This window comes from Arachis hypogaea, chromosome 2 (assembly GCF_003086295.3).
Source record: "Arachis hypogaea cultivar Tifrunner chromosome 2, arahy.Tifrunner.gnm2.J5K5, whole genome shotgun sequence".
In the NCBI taxonomy this organism is placed as follows: domain Eukaryota; kingdom Viridiplantae; phylum Streptophyta; class Magnoliopsida; order Fabales; family Fabaceae; genus Arachis; species Arachis hypogaea.
The window spans coordinates 40,577,674-40,592,043 of NC_092037.1; the positions used below are offsets into that span (position 1 = coordinate 40,577,674).

The window sequence follows — 14,370 nt, forward strand, 5'->3', positions numbered from 1 at the left end:
CATTTCTTCACCAATTAAAAAGCCCATCCAAATCCCATTATCCAAGAATAGAAAGTGTATAAATAGGACTTAGTTTGATGTAATTAGGACTGGAAGCGACCTTTATTTTGAGCTTTTGAATTTTTACTCTTATTTTTTGAGAGCTTTTGAATTTCCTTTGTCTTTGAGCTTTCTTGAGAGACTTGTCCGAGAACTAAGAGGATCAAGGGAGAATTGAATGATCTCCTTCCTCATTCCCCTTGGGCAATTCTACTCTTCTGTTTTCTGAGTTTTGGGTGTGTGAAATTGGGGAAATTCTGTCCCAATTCCCATTCAAGCTCTTGGCATTTTGTTTTCTGCATAATTGAATTCCAAATCTGTTCTTCTATTGCTTCATCTTTAAATTTTCTGTTAATTGCTTAATTAATTCAGATCTAGGAAGGAAATTGGGTTTTAGGCTCTGCTACCTAAGCCCTTGGGTCCTGAGATCACAATTCATTTTGGGTTCTTCTGTGAACCTCTGCTACATTTTATTTCATTTCTGTTTGAATGCTTATTGCTTCTAATTTACTTTTCTGCTCAATCATTTACTGCAATTTACTTCTTCTTTGTTTAGATCCTACAATTCCATTCCTCAATTCTCTTTTATATTCAAGTCATTTATCTTTCTTGCCATTTAAGTTACTGCAATTTAAGTTTCTTGCACTTTAAGTTTCAGTCATTTACTTTCTTGCTCTTTAAGATTCTGCACATTTACAATTCTGTTCTTCAATTTACTGCACTTTTCCCTTCCCCCTTTACATTTAATGTCATTTACTTTCTGTTAAACACAAATCACTCAACTAAAACTTGATTCGCTTGACTAAATCACCCACTAAACTAAAATTGCTCAATCCTTCAATCCCTGTGGGATCGACCTCACTCATGTGAGTTATTATTACTTGATGCGACCCGGTACACTTGCCGGTGAGTTTTGTGTTGGATCGTTTTCCACACATCAATATCCACTCAATCTAAGGTAGAACTGAGGTGGGTATCAGGCACACGTTCATAGGTGAGAATGATGATGAGTGTCACGGATCATCACATTCATCAAGTTAAGGAATAAGTGATATCTTAGAACAAGAATAAGCCAAATTGAATAGAAGAACAATAGTAATTGCATTAATACTCGAGGTACAGCAGAGCTCCACACCTTAATCTATGGTGTGTAGAAACTCCACCGTTGGAAATACATATGTGATAATAGTGATCATTGGCTTTGGCCCCAGAGAGGGAACCAGAAGAACCAAGATGAAAATACAATAGCAAAAGGTCCTATTTGTAGAGAACTAGTAGCCTAGGGTTTACAAAGATGAGTAAATGACATAAAAATCCACTTCCGGGCCCACTTGGTGTGTGCTTGGGCTGAGAATTGAAGCTTTTTTCGTGTAGAGACTTTTCTTGGAGTTAAACGCCAGCTTTTGTGCCAGTTTGGGCGTTTAACTCCCATTCTTGTGCCAGTTCCGGCGTTAAACGCCGGGCAGTTTTGAGCTGCTTTGGAACGCCGGTTTGGGCCATCAAATCTCGAGCGAAGTATGAACTATTATATATTGCTGGAAAGCCCAGGATGTCTACTTTCCAACGCAATTAAGAGCGCGCCAATTCGGCTTCTCTAGCTCCAGAAAATTCACTTCGAGTGCGGGGAGGTCAGAATCCAACAGCATCTGCAGTCCTTTTCAGCCTCTGAATCAGATTTTTGCTCAGGTCCTCAATTTCAGCTAGAAAATACCTGAAATCACAGATAAACACACAAACTCATAGTAAAGTCCAGAAAAGTGAATTTTAACTAAAAACTAATAAAAATATAATAAAAACTAACAAAAACATACTAAAAACATACTGAAAACAATGCCAAAAAGCGTATAAATTATCCGCTCATCAGCGTTCAACCCCAAGAGAAGCCTCAGCTCGTGAATAGATCAAGCTCAGCCCAAACATACACCAAGTGGGCCCCAGAAGTGGATTTATACATCAATTACTTTCCTCTGTAAACCCTAGTAGCTAGTTTAGTATAAATATAACTTTTTACTAGTTTATTAGATATCTTTGATTGTATTATTCAATCTTTGATAAGTTTATGCGATCCTAGACACTTGGGGGGGGGGGGGGGGGGCTGGCCATTCGGCCATGCTTGGACCTTTCACTTATGTATTTTCAACGGTGGAGTTTTTGCACACCATAGATTAAGGGTGTGGAGCTCTGCTGTACCTCAAGTTTTAATGCAATTACTACTATTTTCTATCCAATTCAATTTATTCCTGTTCTAAGATATTCGTTGCACTTCAACTTGATGAATGTGATGATCCATGGCACTCATCATCATTCTCACCTATGAACACGCGTGACTAACAACCACTTCCATTCTACCTTAGACCGGGCGCATATCTCTTGAATTCCTTGATCAGAATCTTCGTGGTATAAGTTAGAATTGATGGCGGCATTCATGGGAATCCGAAAAGTCTAACCTTGTCTGTGGTATTCCGAGTAGGATTCCAGGATTGAATGACTGTGACAAGCTTTAAACTCCTGAAGGCTGGGCGTTAGTGACAGACGCAAAAGAATCATGGGATTCTATTCCAACCTGATTGAGAACCGACAGATGATTAGCCGTGCTGTGACAGAGCATTTGGACCATTTTCACTGAGAGGATGGGATGTAGCCATTGACAACGGTGATGCCCTACATACAGCTTGCCATAGAAAGGAGTGATGAAAAACTAGAAGGAAGAAGTAGGAAAGCAGAGATTCAGAAGGAACACAGCACCTCCATACACCTATCTGAAATTCCCACCATTGAATTACATGAGTAACTTTATCTTTATTTTCTGTTTATTTTATTATCTTTATTTAAATCAATAATCTCTTAATCCATTTAAATCCGCCTGACTGGGATTTACAAGATGACCATAGCTTGATTCATACCAACAATCTCTGTGAAATCGACCCTTACTCACGTAAGGTATTACTTGGACGACCCAGTACACTTGTTGGTTAGTTGTGCGGAGTTGTGACAAAGTGTAATTCATGTTTAAGAGCACCAAGTCTTTGGAGCCATTGTTGATGATCACAATTTCGTCCACCAAGTTTTTGGCGCCGTTGCCGGGGATTGTTCGAGTATGGACAACTGACGGTTCATCTTGTTGCTCAGATTAGGTAATTTTCCTTTTATTTTCCTTTCAAAAAAGTTTTCAAAAATCTTTCAAAAAATTTTTTTCTTTATTTTCTCTTTTCAAAAATATAATTTTCGAAAAAAATAATAAAAATACAAAAAAATCATAAAATCATAAAAACAAAAAATATTTTGTGTTTCTTGTTTGTGTCTTGAGTCAATTTTTAAGTTTGGTGTCAATTGCATGCTTTAAAAATTTTTCTTGCATTTTTCGAAAATTCATACATTCATGGTGTTCTTCATGATCTTCAAGTTGTTCTTGACAAGTCTTCTTATTTGATCTTGATGTTTTCTTGTTTTGTGTTGTAAGTTGTTTTTCATATGCATTTTTGCATTCATAGTGTCCATGCATTGAAGAATTCTAAGTTTGGTGTCTTGCATGTTTTCTTTGCATCAAAAATTTTTCAAAAATATGTTCTTGATGTTCATCATGATCTTCAAAGTGTTCTTGGTGTTCGTCTTAACATTCATAGTGTTCTTGCATGCATAATTGGTTTTGATCCAAAATTTTCATGTTTTGGGTCATAATTGTATTTTTCTCTCTCATCATTAAAAATTTAAAAATAAAAAATATCTTTTCCTTATTTCTCTCCAAATTTTTGAAAATTTGAGTTGACTTGGTCAAAAAATTTTAAAATTAGTTGTTTCTTACAAGTCAAGTCAAATTTTCAATTTTAAAAAAAATCTTATCTTTTTAAAACTTTTTCAAAAATTAAATCTTTTTCATTTTTCTTATTAATTTTCAAAAATTCTTTAAAATGTTTTTCAAAAAAAATCTTTTTCTTAATTTTATCTTAATTTTCGAAATTATGCTAACAATTAATATGATTGATTCAAGAATTTGAAGTTTGTTACTTTCTTGTTAAGAAAGGTTCAATCTTTAAATTCTAGAACCATATCTTTTAGTTTCTTGTTAGTTAAGTAATTAATTTTAATTTTAAAAATTAAATCTTTTTCAATCCTATCTTTTTATCATATCTTCTTATCTTATCTTTTTATCATATCTTTTTCAAAATTTTATCTTTTTCAAAAATTTGATTTCAAAATATCTTATCTAACTTCTTATCTTCTTATATTTTCAAATTTGATTTTAATATCTTTTTCAACTAACTATTTGACTTTTTGTTTGTTTCTTATCCTTTTCAAAACCAGCTAACTACTTTTCCCTCTTTAATTTTCGAAAATATCTCATCTCTTTTTCAAAAATTCTTTTTAATTGTTTTAAATTTTAATTTTAATTATATCTTATCTTTAATTTTCAAACATCATTAACTACTTTTTCAAAATTATTTTCGAATTCTCCCTCTCTTCTATTCTTCGATTTATTTATTTATTTACTAACACTTCTCTTCACCTCTCTTCATCTCCAATCACTGCCTCTATCCTCACCCTTGTGATTGGATTCTCCACTCTTATTCCTTTCTTCTTCTACTAATAATAAGGTTCCTCTTTGTCCAGATATAGAGGATTCCTCTTCCTTTTTTTTTCTCTTCTCTTTTATATGAGCAGGAATAAGGAAAAAGGTATCTTTGTTGAAGCTGATCCAGAACCTGAAAGGACTCTGAAAAGGAAACTAAGAGAAGCTAAATTACAACAATCAAGAGGCAACCTTTCTGAAATTTTCGAACAAGAGAAGGAGATGGCAGCCGAACCCAACAACAATAATGCAAGGAGGATGCTTGGTGATTTCACTAAACTAACGTCCAAGTTTGATGGAAGAAGCATCTCAATTTCTGCCATTGGAGAAAATAATTTTGAGCTGAAACCTCAATTAGTTGCTTTGATGCAACAGAACTGCAAGTTTCATGGACTTCCATCTAAAGATCCTTATCAGTTTTTAACTGAGTTCTTGCAGATTTGTGAGACTGTTAAGACAAATGGAGTAGATCCTGAAATTTACAGGCTCATGCTTTTCCCTTTTGCTGTAAGACACAGAGCTAGAACATGGTTGGACTCACAACCTAAAGATAGCCTGGACTCCTGGGATAAGCTGGTCACGGCCTTCTTGGATAAATTCTTTCCTCCTCAAAAGTTGAGCAAGCTTAGAGTGGATGTTCAGACCTTCAAGCAAAAAGATGGTGAATCCCTCTATGAAGCTTGGGAAAGATATAAGCAGATGACCAAAAAGTGTCCTTCTAACATGTTTTCAGAATGGACCATATTAGATATATTCTATTATGGTCTATCTGAGTTTTCCAAAATGTCATTGGACCATTCGGTAGGTGGATCCATCCACTTAAAGAAAACGCCTGCAGAAGCTCAAGAACTTATTGACATGGTTGCAAATAACCAAGGTTCTGAAAACCGGTTCAAACCGGCCGGTCGAACCGGTTGAATCGTGAACCGACACAAAAAATGAATCGGTCAGATGTTAAAACCGCAGATTTTAAAAATCGCCGTTGAACCGCTGAACCAGCCGGGAACCGGTCAGTCGAACCGAACCGTGAGCCGGCCGGTTTTTTGAATTTTGCTGAAACGCTGTCGTTTTGTGTGGAGGAGCACCGAACCCTAATTTCATCCCTAACCAAAACGCGTTCTTTCACTTCTTTGCCTCTCTCACACTTAGCCACTGTCCAGAGCTTCTCTCATCAAACTCCTGCTCTTCCCTCACTCCCTCACTTCCGTCCAACCACCGCCTACTACCGTCGCCGTCGGAACTTCCAACTTTGAACAGCCACTGCCTACTACCTCACTCCCCTTCCTTCGCAGAGCAAACATCGCAAACTTCCTTCCCTCCATCGCGTAGCCACCGTTCGATCGTCGAAGCCTCTACCGCGCAGCCACTGTCCCGCCGCACCAGCTCTATTCCACCGCGCTTCCTTCAGCGGCGTCTGCTCTGTTCCATCGCGTGGCCTTTCCCTCGAAGGTGTTTTTTATTTTTGTAACTGTAATTGTGGTTTTAGTTTGTTGGTTAATCAGTTAATTTGTGATTTGTTTCTGATATTCTTGATTCAACCTTGCTACTATTAATTTTTTTATTGTGTATCACTATGCTAATTATCTATGAGATTAATGGGTTGCTGTAAGCCTGTAATATTGATATTGGAAACATTGCAAACATTGAAAATATTTCTGATGGGCAATATCATGTGCAAACATTGTATGAACCGATTGGTGTTGCTGGTCAGATTATTGCCTGGAATTTCCCTCTTCTCATGTTTGCTTGGAAGGTTAATGGCTCTGGTTACTGGCTTTTCTTTTTAATTTTGCTCTGGTTACTGGTTCTGTTTAATTTTTGAATACTTGGTTCTTCTTCCTTTTAATTTCTAAAAATTTTGTTCAAAATTTCATTTTAATATTTTGTGATATTTTGTAATTGCTCTAGTTACTGGCTCTGTTTCATAATGTACCAATGTTAGTGTAATTGCTATTTTGTAATTGCTGCTGGTTGCTGTCATGTACCACTGTTCTGTTTCTGTTCAACCATCTCCGTTACATTTCAAAGTTTCAACTCCCTCTCCCTGTTCTGTTCGAATTTCAGAACATGCTCCAGCCTAAGGTAATTTATTTTTCTTTACTTGTTCTTTCTTGTATTAATTATTCAGTTATTATTTTATTTAATTATTATTTTTAATGATTAGTATGTTGTTCAAGTTTTTGTTTTCTTGTTGGTTTGCTGTATTTTAAAGCTTTAATTGTTCTTGTTATTTTGATTTCAATTCTAATTCATCTTATTAACTTGTTAATTTGATAAATTAATGTTTTAGTGCTGTTCTTAACTTTTAAATTTTAGATTGTTAAGTTGTTATGTTGTTCTTGACCTTTTGATAATTTGTTAATTTTATAAATTGTTAAGTATATAAATTGTTCATGATGTTGATCTTAATTAATTGTTCTTGTTATTAGAAAGAGAATAGAATTGAGGTATATCAATTTACAGGTAGCTATAAATTGAAAAGATGACACTCACTGGGCAGAGCTCCTTTGTTACTTCATTAAATATTTTTTTTGGGTTTCTGATGCAATACTTGAGATTAAGAATTGAATGGAAGATGAGCAATATTGACTTTCTTTTCCTTTGATTGTTTGAATATGAATTCAAGATTCTGTAAAACTGACTTTTACTAGGAATCCTACAGCTTGCTCAATATGTTTCAGTTCCTCCCAGACTGAGCCAACATACTATGCATGACAGATTCAGGTTATGATATAAATATAGAATATAAGAAATCATCTCAAATGGTTGATTGGTGCTCACCTCATCAGTGGCCTCAATACACCATCTCTCTAATTCACCCAATCTTACCTTTACATACTCTCTATTGCTGAATGAACAACACTCAAAATGTTAGTATTCTCTATGCAGCAAATTGACATGTAATATGAAGATGGTGAATAATTGAATGGTTTGTGATTGATTATTTTTTTTGTTATTTGACTTTTCCGTTTGTATTTGGATGAGATTATAATATTGTGGTTGATTGTAATACTTTTAATTTGGATAATGTTTTAAAGATTATTAGTCTATAATTATATTTTTGTGTGTTTATTTATATTTTAATTATTATTTTTTTATAAAACGGTTTTTTTGGTTCAACCACGATTGAACCGGTTGAACCTATGAACCAGTGAACCAGTAGCTTGAACGGTTCAATGACCGGTTCGTTTTCAGAACCTTCCAAATAACCAATTCATGTACACTTCTGAAAGGAATTCCGTGAATAATGGGACGCCTCAGAGGAAGGGAGTTCTTGAAATTGATGCTCTGAATGCCATATTGGCTCAGAACAAAGTGTTGACTCAGCAAGTCAACATGATTTCTCAAAGTCTGAATGGATGGCAAAATGCATCCAACAGTACTAAAGAGGCAGCTTCTGAAGAAGCTTATGATCCTGAGAACCCTGCAATAGCAGAGGTAAATTACATGGGTGAACCTTATGGAAACACCTATAATTCATCATGGAGAAATCATCCAAATTTCTCATGGAAGGATCAACAAAAGCCTCAACAAGGTTTTAATAATGGTGGAAGAAACAGGCTAAGCAATAACAAGCCTTTTCCATCATCTTCTCAGCAACAGACAGAGAATTCTGAGCAGAGCCCCTCTAATTTAGCAAATTTAGTCTCTAATCTGTCTAAGGCCACTTTAAGTTTCATGAGTGAAACAAGGTCCTCCATCAGAAATTTGGAGGCCCAAGTGGGCCAGCTGAGTAAGAAAGTCATTGAAACTTCTCCCAGTATTCTCCCAAGCAATACAGAAGAGAATCCAAAAGGAGAGTGCAAGGCCATTGATGTAATCAATATGGCCGAATGCACAAGGGAGGAGAAGGACAAAAATCCTAGTGAGGAAGACCTCCTAGGACGTCTCTCAAACAAGAAGGAGTTTCTTATTGAGGACCTAAGGGAATCTGAGGCTCATATAGAGACCATAGAGATTCCACTAAATCTCCTTCTGCCATTCATGAGCTCTGAAGACTATTCTTCCTCTGAAGAGGATGAAGATGTAACTGGAGAGCAAGTTGCTCAATATTTAGGAGCCATCATGAAGCTGAATGCCAAGTTGTTTGGTAATGAGACTTGGGAAGGTGAACCTCCCTTGCTCATTAGTGAACTAGATACATGGGTTCAGAAAACTTTACCTTAAAAGAGACAAGATTCTGGTAAATTCTTAATACCCTGTACCATTGGCACCATGACCTTTAACAAGGCTCTGTATGACCTGGGGTCAGGCATAAATCTTATGCCACTCTCTGTAATGGAGAAGTTGGGGATCATTGAGGTACAACCTGCATTATTCTCATTACAATTGGCAGACAAGTCAGTAAGACAAGCTTATGGATTAGTAGAGGACGTGTTGGTAAAGGTTAAAGGCCTTTACATTCCTGTTGATTTCATAATCTTAGACACTAGGAAGGAGGAGGATGAATGCATCATCCTTGGAAGACCTTTCCTAGCCACAGCAGAAGCTGTGATAGATGTTAACAGAGGAGAATTAGTCCATCAATTGAATGGGGACTACCTTGTTTTTAAGGCACACAGCTCTCCTTCTGTAACAAGGGAGAGTAAGCATGTAGAGCTTCTTTCAGTACAGAGTCAAACAGAGCCCCCACAATCAAACTCTAAGTTTGGTGTTGGGAGGCCACAACCTAACTCTAAGTTTGGTGTTGAACCCCCATATCCAAACTCTAAGTTTGGTGTTGGGAGTCCACAACATTGACCTGATCACCTTTGTGGCTCCAAGAGAGCCCACTGTCAAGCTAGTGACACTAAAGAAGCACTTGTTGGGAGGCAACCTAATTTTTATTTTTCTAATTTTATTTTTATTTAATTGTTATTTTGTGTTTTAGTAGGTTCATGATCATGTGGAGTCACGAAAAAAATATTAAAATTAAAAAAAGAATAAAAAACAGCAGAAGAAAAATCACACCGTGGAGGAAGGACTTACTGGCGTTTCAACGCCAGTAAGGAGCATCTAGCTGGCGTTCAACGCTAGAATAGAGCATGGATCCGGCACTGAACGCCGAAAATAAGCAACATCCTGGCATTTGAACGCCAGGAATATGCCCTGAGGAAAGCTGGCGCTGAACGCTAGTAACAAGCATGGAACTGGCATTCAACGCCAGAAACATGCTACACATTGGCGTTGAACGCCCAGAATGAGCATCACTTCGGTGTTTAAATGCCAGAATTGTATGCAAAGCATTCTACATGCCTAATTGGTGCAGGAATGTAAATCCTTGACACCTCAGGATCTGTGGACCCCACAGGATCATCTCAGGATCTGTAGACCCCACAGGATCCCCACCTACCTCACCCTCTCTTTCTCCATTCATGGTCATCCCTTTTGTTTTTCATTCATCACTCACATCTATCCACTCTTCCCCATACACCCCACCTACTTTCAAAATTCAAATTCTCTTTCCCACCCAATCCCACCCATATAGCCGAATACACACATCCCTCCATCTCCTCCATATCTTCTTCTTATTTTTCATCTTTTCTTTCTTCTCTTCCTCGAGGGCGAGCAATTTTCTAAGTTTGGTGTGGTAAAAGCATATCTTTTTATTTTTCCATAACCATTGATAGCACCTAAGGCCAGAGAAACCTCAAAAAAAAAGAGAAAAGAGAAGACAAAAGCTTCCACCTCTGAGTCATAGGAGATGGAAAGACTCATCTAAAGGGTTTATAGCTCAGTGGTAGAACATTTGACTACAAATTAAGAGATCCCTGAGATACCTCAGGGGATAAATTGTCCTCCACACAATTATTAGGAGCAACTAAGGATAGGAGCACCAAAATTACTATGGATCATGCAACAGAAGCAAGGAAGAGACATAGAGGAGCTCAAAGAGCACCATTGGTTCTTCAAGAAGGCGCCACCCTCACTAAGGTGGACTCATTCCTTGCTCTTATTTTTTTTTCTATTTTTCGATTTTTATCTTTCATGTTTATCTATGTTTTGTGTCTCTACTTCATGATCATGAGTATTTAGTAACTATGTCTTAAGGCTATAAATAATTCCATGAATCCTTCACCTCTCTTAAATGAAAAATGTTTCTAATTCAAAAGAACAAGAAGTACATGAATTTCAAAATTATCCCTGAATTTAGTTTAATTATATTGATGTGGTGACAATACTTTTTGTCTTCTGAATGAATGCTTAAACAATGCATATTTTTTGATCTTATTATTTATGAATGTTAAAATTGTTGGCTCTTGAGCATCAATGGATAAGAGAGCCCAAGGAAATAAAATCCAGGCCTAAGCGGCAAAATCAAGCTGTCCCTAACCATGTGCTTGTGGCATGCAGGTCCAAGTGAAAAGCTTGAGACTGAGTGGTTAAAGTCGTGATCCAAAGCAAAAAGAGTGTGCTTAAGAGCTCTGGACACCTCTAACTAGGAACTCTAGCAAAGCTGAGTCACAATCTGAAAATGTTCACCCAGTCATATGTCTGTGGCATTTATGTAATCCGGTGGTAATACTGGAAAACAAAATGCTTAGGGCGACGGCCAAGACTCATAAAAGTAGCTGTGTTCAAGAATCAACATACTTAACTAGGAGAATCAATAACACTATCCAAAATTCTAAGTTCCTAGAGAAGCCAATCGTTCTAAACTTCAAAGGAAAAAGTGAGATGCCAAAACTTTCAGAAGCAAAAAGCTACAAGTCCTGCTCATCTAATTAGAATTAATATTCATTGATATTTTGGAATTTATAGTATATTCTCTTCTTTTTATCCTATTTGATTTTCAGTTGCTTGAGGACAAGCAACAGTTTAAGTTTGGTGTTGTGATGAGTGATGAGTGGATATTTTGTACGCTTTTTGGGGGTAATTTCATGTAGATTTTAGCATGTTTCAATTAGTTTTTAGTAAAATAATATTAGTTTTTAGGCAAAAATCATATTTCTGGACTTTACTATGAGTTTGTGTGTTTTTCTGTGATTTCAGGTATTTTCTGGCTGAAATTGAGGGAGCTGAGCAAAAATCTGACTTAGGCTGAAAAAGGACTGCTGATGCTGTTGGATCCTGACCTCCCTGCACTCGAAATGGATTTTCTGGAGCTACAGGAGTCCAATTGGCGCGCTCTCAACGGCGTTGGAAAGTAGACATCCAGGGCTTTCCAGCAATATATAATAGTCCATACTTTGCGCAAGTATAGACGACGTAACTTGGCGTTAAACGCCAAGTTCATGCTGCTGTATGGAGTTAAACGCCAGAAAAACGTCATGATCCGGAGTTGAACGCCCAAAACACGTCATAACCTGGAGTTTAACGCCAAGAAAGGCCTCTACACGTGGAAAGCTTTAGTCTCAGCCCCAGCACACACCAAGTGGGCCCCAGAAGTGGATTTCTGCACCAATTATCTTAGTTTATTCATTTTCTGTAAACCTAGGTTACTAGTTTACTATTTAAACAACTTTTACAGACATTTCTTGTACCTCATGACATTTTCAGATCTGAATTTTATACACTTTGACGGCATGAGTCTCTAAACTCCATTGTTGGGGGTGAGGAGCTCTGCAGCGTCTCGATGAATTAATGCAATTGTTTCTATTTCTCCATTCAAACGTGTGTGTTCCTATCCAAGATGTTCATTCGCGCTTAATTATGAAGAAGGTGATGAATGGCTGTGACGAGCTTCAAACTCCTGAAGGCTGGGCGTTAGTGACAGACGCAAAAGAATCAATGGATTCTATTCCAACCTGATTGAGAACCGACAGATGATTAGCCGTGCTGTGACAGAGTATAGGAACGTTTTCACTGAGAGGATGGGAAGTAGCCATTGACAACGGTGACACCCTACATACAGCTTGCCATGGAGGAACTTTGCACTTTTCCATGGATGGAATATTACATTACAGGAATAAATCAGACAAAGCATCTCCAAAACTCCAACACATTCTCCATTACTGCATAACAAGTATTTATTTTATGCCCTTTTTCCTTTCTTCACTGAACTTGAAAAACACTGCTGTTAGTGTCCTAACTAAGAATAATAAGATAAACATAGCTTGCTTCAAACCAACAATCTCCGTGGGATTCGACCCTTACTCACGTAAGGTATTACTTGGACGACCCAGTGCACTTGCTGGTTAGTTGTGCGGATTGCAAATTCGTGCACCAAGTTTTTGGCGCCGTTGCTGGGGATTATTGAGTTTGAACAATTGAAGGCTTATTTTATTTCTTAGATTAGGAATAATTTATTTTTGTTGTTATAGAGTCATTAAATTTTGATAGGATAGTCTCTTTTCAAAAATTTCTTTTCAAAAATTATTTTTCTTAATTAATTGTTAATTTTTCGTGAGTCTAGTGTCTTGTTCTAAGTTTGGTGTCAATTGCATCTTTTATATTTTTCTTTGAAATTTTCGTGTGAGTGTCCTTTGTTTTTCCTTAATCTTCAAGTTGTTCTTGTCTATTTTTCTTGTTTGATCTTTAATTTTTCTTGTTCTGAGTCTTTTCTTGTTTTTCTTGTGCTTTTTCAAAACAATTGTTATTTTTGCTGCCCATTTGGCTAGAATAAAAGGGTCATATTCTTGATAAGGGAGCACCAATACTTTTGAAAATCTTTTTCAAAAATAATTTTTCTTGATTTAATCTTGTGCCAAACTCTAAGTTTGGTGTTTTATTGTTAATCTTTTTATAATTTTCGAAAATTTATTTTGATTTTCTAAAAATTTTAAGTTTGGTGTTCTTTCTTTTGTTCTTGGTGTTCTTGTGAATCTTCAAGGTGTTCTTAAGTTTTTCTTGTGTCTTGATCTTAAAATTTTTAAGTTTGGTGTTCCTTGGTGTTTTCCCTCCAAAAATTTTCGAAAATAAGGAGCACTAGATCTAAAAATTTTAAGTCTTGTGTCTTTTGTGTGTTTTTCTCTTTCATCATAAAATTCAAAATTCAAAAAATTTATATTTTCTAACTAATTTTGAACTACTTTTTCGAAATATTTTTATATAAATTTCAGATTTTACTTTCAAATTTTTCGAAAAAAAAAAAATTTCTAAAAAAATATATATATATATATTTTTAACTTCTTTTTATATATTTTGTTTTTATTTATTCCATTACTATAAAATAAATAATTCTCAACATATAAATTCTCAACTTGTATTCCATTATGGAAGTAAGTATGAATGGACAGTCCAAGAGGACTCTGGGGTCATATGCTAACCCCACTACTGCTTCATATGGGAGTAGTATCTGTATATCCTCCATTGGAGTTAGTAGCTTTGAGCTGAATCCTCAGCTCATTATCATGGTGCAGCAAAACTGCCAATACTCTGGTCTTCCACATGAAGAACCTACAGAATTTCTGGCACAATTTCTGCAAATTGCTGATACAGTACATGATAAGGAAGTGGATCAGGATGTCTACAGATTACTACTGTTTCCATTTGCTGTAAAAGATCAAGCTAAGAGGTGGTTAAATAACCAGCCTAAGAACAGCATAAAAACATGGAAACAGCTGTCAGAAAAATTCCTGAATCACTATTTCCCTCCAAAACGGATGACACAGCTAAGGCTAAGCATCCAAGGCTTCAAACAAGGAGATAATGAATCCTTTTATGATGCTTGGGAGAGATACAGAGAGATGCTAAGAAAATGCCCTTCTGAAATGTTTTCAGAATGGGTGCAATTAGACATCTTCTACTATGGGCTTACAGAAAAAGCTCAGATTTCTCTAGACCACTCAGCTGGTGGATCTATACATATGAGAAAAACAATTGAAGAAGCTCAAGAGCTCATT

At 36.3% G+C, this 14,370-nt stretch overlaps 1 non-coding gene across 1 annotated transcript; it reads right to left on the reverse strand.

Moving 5' to 3' along the window:
* Positions 1–5,227: 5,227 nt before the first annotated feature.
* LOC112764631 (small nucleolar RNA R71) lies at positions 5,228–5,331 on the reverse strand. Its single transcript, XR_003183266.1, has one exon. It is a non-coding gene; the product is annotated as a small nucleolar RNA R71 (small nucleolar RNA).
* Positions 5,332–14,370: the final 9,039 nt, after the last annotated feature.